We start from the raw sequence: 8,311 nt of genomic DNA on the forward strand, positions 1-8,311 counted from the left end.
CTATGGCAACAGTGTCAATAAGTGACATTTTCTACCACAACACTGGTAATGATTTAGTGGCTAGACGTCCTGGAAGATGCATATTCCTTTCTGCTCCCCCTGGTTGAAACCAGATCCAACTCTTACCACATGGCCAGGATGTAAGATCACTGATGACACCTACCTTTATCTAGGATTGCACAATAGCTGGCTTCTGCAACTGGTCAGCTCTTGGCATGCATTTGGTCCAGTCACTTTTCTTCAAAGCAGAGGACACTGAAGCCTAGTGGATGGGGGCAGGGCATTCTCACAGCATTAGTTAATGGCAGAATTGGAGCCAACCCAGGACTCTAATGTCCTGCAGAGGACCCTTCAGAGGCTGGCCTTTTTGCTGCCTCTTTCATGCCAACTCGGCTTTGTGAATGCAATGAACTTAGGGTGTTACATGCAGCAATCAAAATTCCTCATTGATCTTGATGCCACAGAAAGGAGTTACTTTCGTGGGTCTGCTGCTAGTGATGTTTCTCTCTGCAGAGAGGGAGGGGGAGAGAGAGAAGAGTGAGGAAGGAAGAAGATTAAGACTAACCACCTTTGAAATGAAATACAATAGGCTGTTCATGTATATTCTACTACCTTAAATGTGCCCACCTTGGGGTGTGAGTGAGTTGTTACAATAACACTATGTGTGACTATGCATATCTTGCTAAAGTACCAGCCCCAAATTGCTACATGGGAGACTGGATTTCTAGGAGATGGCAGAACTTCTGAGACAGTTACAACCCTGGGAACTTCAGACATTGTACAAAGATGGACTTTTCTATTGTATTTTCTACCTCAGATCAATCAATCAATCAATCAATCAATCAATCAATCACAGGCTGTTTCTGCATCCCCAGTTTATCAGTGAACCAATAAAGAACAGAAACAAGCAGGAAAGTAAAGTGCCATGTTCTAAAATCAAATTTTCTCTGTGTAGAATCGAATCTGCCACTTAGAAAGACGAAAGGGAAGTCACCTTCACATCAATTTGTGGGTCTAATTCACTGGAAGATTCCACTGGCAATCAAACAAATTGTTAATTGGCTGCACTGGCTATCACCACAGTCCATCTGGTGGGAAAAAAAAGGGGAAAGGAAGTGGAAGGACACAGCTGCTTCCACTGACTATTAAGAAGGTAGAATCAATCAGGGAACCATGGAGATATGACATACAGTGACTGGGAGAAAAGCTGAAGAAATCTTGAGCTTGTGGAGTGTTTCACTTCTCATGGATGTCATGATCTGGCAGCCTAAGCATTTATTTCTTAAAGAAAGGTAGGCGGCATTTGTACTTGTCTTGGAATTTTACTGCCATTAGGAGATACCATGACCACAGCAACTCTTATAAAGGAAAGCATTTCATTGGTCTGGCTTACGTTTCTGAGGTTTAGTCCATTATTGCCAGGGAGAGAAGCATGGTGGCACGCAGGCAGACATGGTGCTGGAGAGGTAGCTGAGAGTTCCACTTCTGGTTCTACAAGCAGGAGGATGAGGGAAACGTTGGGTCTGGCATGAACATCTGAAACCTCAAAGCCCACCCCCAGTGACAGTTCCTCCAACATGGCCACACATCCTAATAGTACTACTCCCTATGTGGGACTAGTGATATGTGTGATAGGCAGCCTATTTTGGTTGAATGAGGCTTGCTCTGGTGACCCAGTAGAAAACTCTACAAGGGACGGAAAAGCTAGCCGCATTTCCAGAGTCAGGTGCCTGACACCACAGAGCCGCCAACTCCATGATTCTATGACTATGCGTCATGCAGACAATGTCCCAAGCTTCTGACATTGTGGCTAGACTCCACCCCCACAGTTACCTGACTATACCCAGGTATGCTCCTCCTCACAGTTACCTGATAGCCCATCCCACTATAAAAGGAGCTGCTTGGCCCCTCCTCACTCTCTTTAAGCTCTTACCTTTCTTGCTCTCTAACCCTCCTTCTTTCTCTCCCTTATCCCCTATCTCCAGGTGGCGATGGCTGGCCTCTCTCTTCTTTCGGCTCTCTCCCATCTGCAAGGCGAGTTCCTCAGGTTTGTAGAGAACCTTGAAAAGGGGGGTTAATACAGGCACCTGTAGTGCCTTTGCACCAGAGGAGGGCAGGAGGGTTAACACATACTGATTTGGTGATGGTGATACCATAGGCACATGTAAAATGGGGTTTTGAGGAGGGCCCTACAAGGCAAAGAGGGGGAGTTAGGTCAAAGAGAAGAATATCCCGTGTTTTCCTCGAGGGTAGGGTTCCATGGAGGTCATGAAGGGAAATGTTAATGGGAACAGTTGCTAATAATGGTTGGGAAAGAGAAGCACAGAAAAAGCATTGGGAGGAGTTGGGGTGGGTCGTTAAGGGAAGGAGGTCAGCTGTGTATTGGGGAAAAAAAAAACTAGATAACGCAGTCTTCAGGTGGTAAAAAAATCTGGGAGAAAAGCTACAGCAGACATTTCTTGATTTCCTGTACACATTGATACCATTCATGGTCAGACCCAAGGAAGACTTTGCCATCCCTCTGAACCTCGTCTGGTAAGACTTTAATACTCCCACTGGGGCTGAGACCTTGGTCCTAGACCTGGCCATGCTCATGTCAACAGTACACATCCATTCACGACTTCACTCTCTTCCTACAAAGTATTTGCTTCTCTTTAATTTTCTGGAGTGTTTATTTGTATTTGGTACTATATCATTGTGCAAAATTGGAAGAATTTAGCAGGACCAACCTAGGTATAATTTTTTTTTATTTGTGTGGTTATAAAATTACATATACTATTTCTTTACTGGGCATGGTGTTAATTGAGTTATCTAGTTTTTTTTTTTTTTCCCCTGAGTGGCTTTAATAATTTCAAAGAACTTTATTTTTTTTTCTTCTGAGTTGCCACATTTATCAATACGTTACTATTCATAATGGCTTCTTATGCTTTTTATATCCAGACTTCAGAGTGGTGTGCAAACCTCTGATACCAGCACTCTGTGTTTTCTTTTATTTCTGATCGATTGGTTACCTTTTTTAGAAGAGCTAGACTGTCTTGTGTCTGCTTTCTTCACCCAGATGTTGAAGTCATGGCTTTGTCATGTCTTTCCTAACACAGGCATTTGCCAGGGTTGGACACAATGCATCTAAGATTTTATGCTTTAGGGTCCAGTTTCCCCATGTGGCAAAGTACCCGGGGCAAGAGCTTAAAAAGGGGGACTTTAATGCAGCTAATAATTGGTTTCCTGTCCATGGAAATGCAGAGAGCATAGGGTATTTTTTGTTTGTTTTGTTTTGTTTTGTTTTGTTTTGTTTTGTTTTGTTTTGTTTTTTGTTGCTTTGGGATCCCAGTTAACTTCCTTCAGAGAATATCTAAGCTAGAACATAGGCATAACATCCCTGATTGCCTGTCTTGCTGTGTAACTTCTTCCACTCACCTTCCACTCATGTTTCTACGATGACATCATCTGCATCTTCCACTCACCTGTGCTCCAACCATGACATCATCAACCATGATGTGACATCAGCTGGGGGACTTCCCCAGAGTGGGTGCCATGCGGTTTAAACTTTGAGGCTTCAAAAGTGTAAGCTAAGTACGTTTTGTTTTATACATTATTCATGTGGTTATAACAACAACAACAAAAAAAAACAGCCTAAATCATGGCTATAAGATTTCATGATGTACTATTTTAGCACTACGTTGAAAATTCTGATGTATTGAGTTTTAATTTTAATTAATTCAAAGTAATTTTTAATTTTCTTTTTAACTTGTTTTTCATCAGTTGTTGGCTTATTGGCTGGTAGGTATACTATTTAGGTTTGAAATTGTTGGATGATTTCCCAGAGATATTGCTCATATTGATTTCTCATTTAATTTCATTATTGTCAGGCAAAATGCTTTTTTTTTGGATTTTTTTCAGGGCCTGGAATGGAATTTAAGGCCAAGTAACCATTCTAGCGCTGAGCTGTATTTCCAAACCTGTGGCTTGAATTACATTCTGGTTCAAACTATGGCCTATCTTATTAAGTTTTCCAGGTTCCATATATGTGTGTGTGTGTGTGTGTGTGTGTGTGTGTGTGTGTGTGTGTGTGTATTGGGAAGAGTGTTATCTCCACACGTGACTGTGAGCTTGTCCATTCCTCTTCCATTTATGTCTGCTCACTTTATTTTTTCTTTCTGCTTTTTAACTTCTATGACTCTGGCACGTCAGCACTTGGAATCGTTATTTCTTCGTAGTAAACTGGTCCCTTCATCATTCCCAGTCACCTTCTGCTTGGCATTACCCTGGCAACTTTTACGTCCTTGAACTTTTGATCTACTTGAGTATTTACATTTAATGTATGTTTCCTATGGGAGCCATGCAGTTGGATTTTTAAAGAATATCAAATCTATAAATCTCTGTCTTTTAAGAACAGTGCTTATGGTAGTCACGCTTGCTGACGTTTCTGATGTGGTTAGGCTTAAATCTGCTTTTTTATACATTTATTTATTTATCTAATTATTTTTCTCTGATCTATTATTTTACTGCCTTCTTTGACAGTGGATATGTTTTGTCACCTTATGCCACCTTTCTTTCTGAGCACTGAGCTATCACCCTCAGTTGTTCGGTGGTGGCTGTAGTGTTGGGAGAATGTTTCTGTAATGTATTACAATCCACCTCTTGTGATCCAATGCTTCTTCATGGATGTCACCAAAACTTCATAATAGTAGAATTCTATTTTTGTCTTTCAGTTTGTGATAAGGTTTCCATACAATTCATGTCCTTCTTCTACACAGTACACTGACACCATTTTGTGTGAACAGTCAATTATCTTTCAAAGAGTTTAGAATAACACTAATGAGGCTTTTATATCTGCTCACACTGTCACCAGCATTGATTTTTTGTTTGTTTGTTTTTACCATATACCCATTTTTTTCTATCTGCTATCATTTTCTTTTTAAGAAGTTCCTTTCGCATTTCTTAAAATGCCTGTCCTTGGGGTATATGCTATATCTCAGCCTTTATATGACTCATTAGATGTGAAATCCTACACTGACATGGGGCTATATTGTTGTCTATTACTTTCAACAATAAACCTGCTGTTACCTTTGAGTGTGTTCTGTATGATTGTATCTTTTTAATTCTGGATGTCTTTAAAGTTTTTCTCTTTAGCTTTGGTTTTGTGACGGTGATGATGTGCACTGACAGGAGCTGTTGGTCCTATTTTTCATCAGATCTGGAAAAAACCTAACCGTACAGTTTTCAATATCTTTCTGTGTCTCTTTCTTCAAGCACTTCTCCAAAGGTTTAGCAATGCTCTCTCTGTTCTACCTTTAAGGTTTGGTTTCCACTTCACTTTACTTTGGACACCATGTATTGCTGTCTTTAAGTTGATTTTTCTTTTTCAAGAGTGTCTAATACTCCATTAATCATATTCAGTATATATTTTCATTTCAATATTTACGGTTTTTAACTTCTATAGTTCAGCAACATTTGAAAACCTTTATTTCTTTTAGGGATCTTCTTATTTTCTGGACCTTTGGCACACAATGGTGGTGATTACCATAATGACTTTGTTAGTTTTTAGGCCATCTTTAAACTGTCACATTTTCTTCCCCTTACAACTTACATTCTTCTCTCTCTCTCTCTCTCTCTCTTTTTTTTTTACTAACTCTCTGTACTCACAGGCACTCTGGACCCAAACTGATTTCCTTACACTATGATTTCTTGAAAATATTTTCTAGCTTTTTTGGGGAGGAGATGTTTGTTTTTTGGAAACAGGGTCATCTTGTCAAGTCTTGTTATTAAAACTTACTAAGTCAAACCAGGACTGAGACCCCAAAGACCCCCAACTCCCTCCATGAAATACTTCTTCCAACAATAAATTCAGTGATTTTCAATTAAGTAAAATTCATTCCAGAGGGAATGAGTCTCATACCTAAAGACTTAGCCTTTGAAGTACTTTACTCAGTACTCCAGGTAGTCAGATGGCTTCAGATTTGCTCGTGAGAGTCATGCTGTTCCTGGCTCAGAATAAATGCTGATCATTTGGTCTCTGTGTGAATCCTGTAGAATCATCCTGTCTCTAAGACAGTCGATATCCTGTGAAATTCATCTTAGGAATCCTTTGCATCTCGGGGCATTCTAAACCTTTTCCTTCCAGTCCTATGTTTTTCAAACTAGCCAACTTGGTCTTTTAGAGATGTGCTGTCACTCCCAGGCCCATCTCCCCCAGTTAGGGAATCTCTTGGCATACAAATGAACTCCCTCTCTTGTGGCTTAATGTGAGTTGGGCAGTTATGAAACCAAAACCCTGTTTCCTTATCTCTTGGCATCCCTGTTCTCTACCCCCCCCCCAACACCCCCCAACCTCTGGAGGCCAGTATGTTGAAAACCTCTGTTCATCTGATCTCCATCTTTATTTGGTTCAGGAAGCAGAATGAATCCCATCCCCCATCTGGCCTTAGTCAGAAGCAGATACATTATAAACTAGACTAACACTGCTTAGCACTCCCATAGGTCATTGATGCCCCCTTTTCAATAGTCCTAAGATGAGCTGAAAGCTCTGGGTGACATTTATCTGCCTTTTCTATTCCTTTTAAACTATCACTGTATAGTTAAGAAATATGCTGGGCTTTTACCAGATGTTTTCGACAATGATTTTCCTGCTTTCATTTCCATCCAACAACATCTCTAAATCTTAAAAAAAAAAAAAAAAAAAAAAAAAAATCTGCTATCTCTGGTGAGGAGGTTTGAATAAGAACACCTCCCACAGGCTCACGTATGAGAATACTTTGTAGTTGGTGACACTCATCCTGGAGGTTTGGAGGTGTGGCCTTGTTGGAGGAAGTTCATTATGGGAGGTGGAGTGTGAGAGTGAAAATATTTGTGTCATTCCATGTTGTGGTGGTTTGAATGAAAATGGCTCCAGTAGACTCATAGGGAGTGGCACTATAAGGGTGTGGCCATGTTAGAGGAAGTGTGTCACTAAAGGTGGGCTTTGAGGTTTCAGATGCTCAAGCCAGGCCTAGTGTCTCTCTCATTCTGCTACCTGTAGATGCACATATAAAGCTTTCAGCTACCTCTAGAGCACCATGTCTGCCTGTATTCTGCCATGCTTCCCAAAATGATAACAATGGACTAAACCTCTGAACTGCAAGCCAGCCATCAGTTAAATGTTGTCCTTTTTAAGAGTTGCCATGGTTATAGTGTCTCTTCACAGCACTAGAAACCCTCACTATGACACGAGTTAGCTCCCTCTACTATATGCTCGGGGTTGAAAATATGGTTGAGCTCTTAGTTCAAGCAGGAAGCCCTCAGCTTTCAGAAGCCATGCCTGTTATTTGTCACTGTGCCTTTGCTCATACTATTATAGACTTATTCTTCTGAACCTGTAAGCCAAATTAAGCTCTCTCCCTTGAATTGCCTTTGGTCATGGTATTGATCGCAGTAACAGAAAAGTAACGGCACACCAGACTTCCTCGTGAAGTATCCCAGCATTCTGTGACATACTTCCCAACTGAGTCTATCCTTTGTCTCATCTCACTGACCAAGTTTACAGCTCAAGGCAACAATAACCAGTAAAATCAGTTGTTCTGAGCCATGTGTCACCGCTGTGTAACATCTTCTAACAACGGCTAAGAGACCAGTTACTCACAGGAGCAACTTTGGAACTGCATGAACAAGAAAACCATTTAGTTTTGGTTTACAATATTGTTTTTTACAACAACATCCAGGGATAGAAACATATCCTGGCTCCCTAGATGGTAGATCTCTATTCTGCAATTTCTCTTTACTTTATACACAAAGGAAAATGATGCCAGGCACGCCAGGTTCTCTACACAGACTCTACTTTCCTTTATAACTTACTAAGTGATTTCTCCTTTTGTTCAGGACTACCTACCAGTCTCGCTGACCCTTACGTAGGCCCTTTCCTTAAATAGAAGAGCTTTGAAATCTCAGACTTCCCTGCTGCTATAGGTCTGTGCATCAACCTTTCTCTGCTGGGGGTAGCTGCAAACATTTTTATTCTCAGAGTACAGAATCTACTACTGTCTCCTGTTCTCATTCCAGATACAGGAAGTAATGGAAGGAGCTACTACAGTCTTCTGGCAGTACAAAGAGAGAAAAATAAAAACACTGAGATTGCAGCTCTGGTGTCTTTAAGTCAGTGAACCAAAACAGCAATTGCCTTTGGTTACTCAGGGCAGATACACAAATCTTAAGAAAAACACTACCTAAAACCACTATTTAGTGAGCGACAGCTAAATCGAAGCCTCTGTATACAAATAGAGAAATAAAAATGCTTTCTCTACGTAATTTAATCAATTTTTATTCTCACACTGCAAGA

Source organism: Mus musculus, chromosome 18, assembly GCF_000001635.26.
Source record: "Mus musculus strain C57BL/6J chromosome 18, GRCm38.p6 C57BL/6J".
In the NCBI taxonomy this organism is placed as follows: domain Eukaryota; kingdom Metazoa; phylum Chordata; class Mammalia; order Rodentia; family Muridae; genus Mus; species Mus musculus.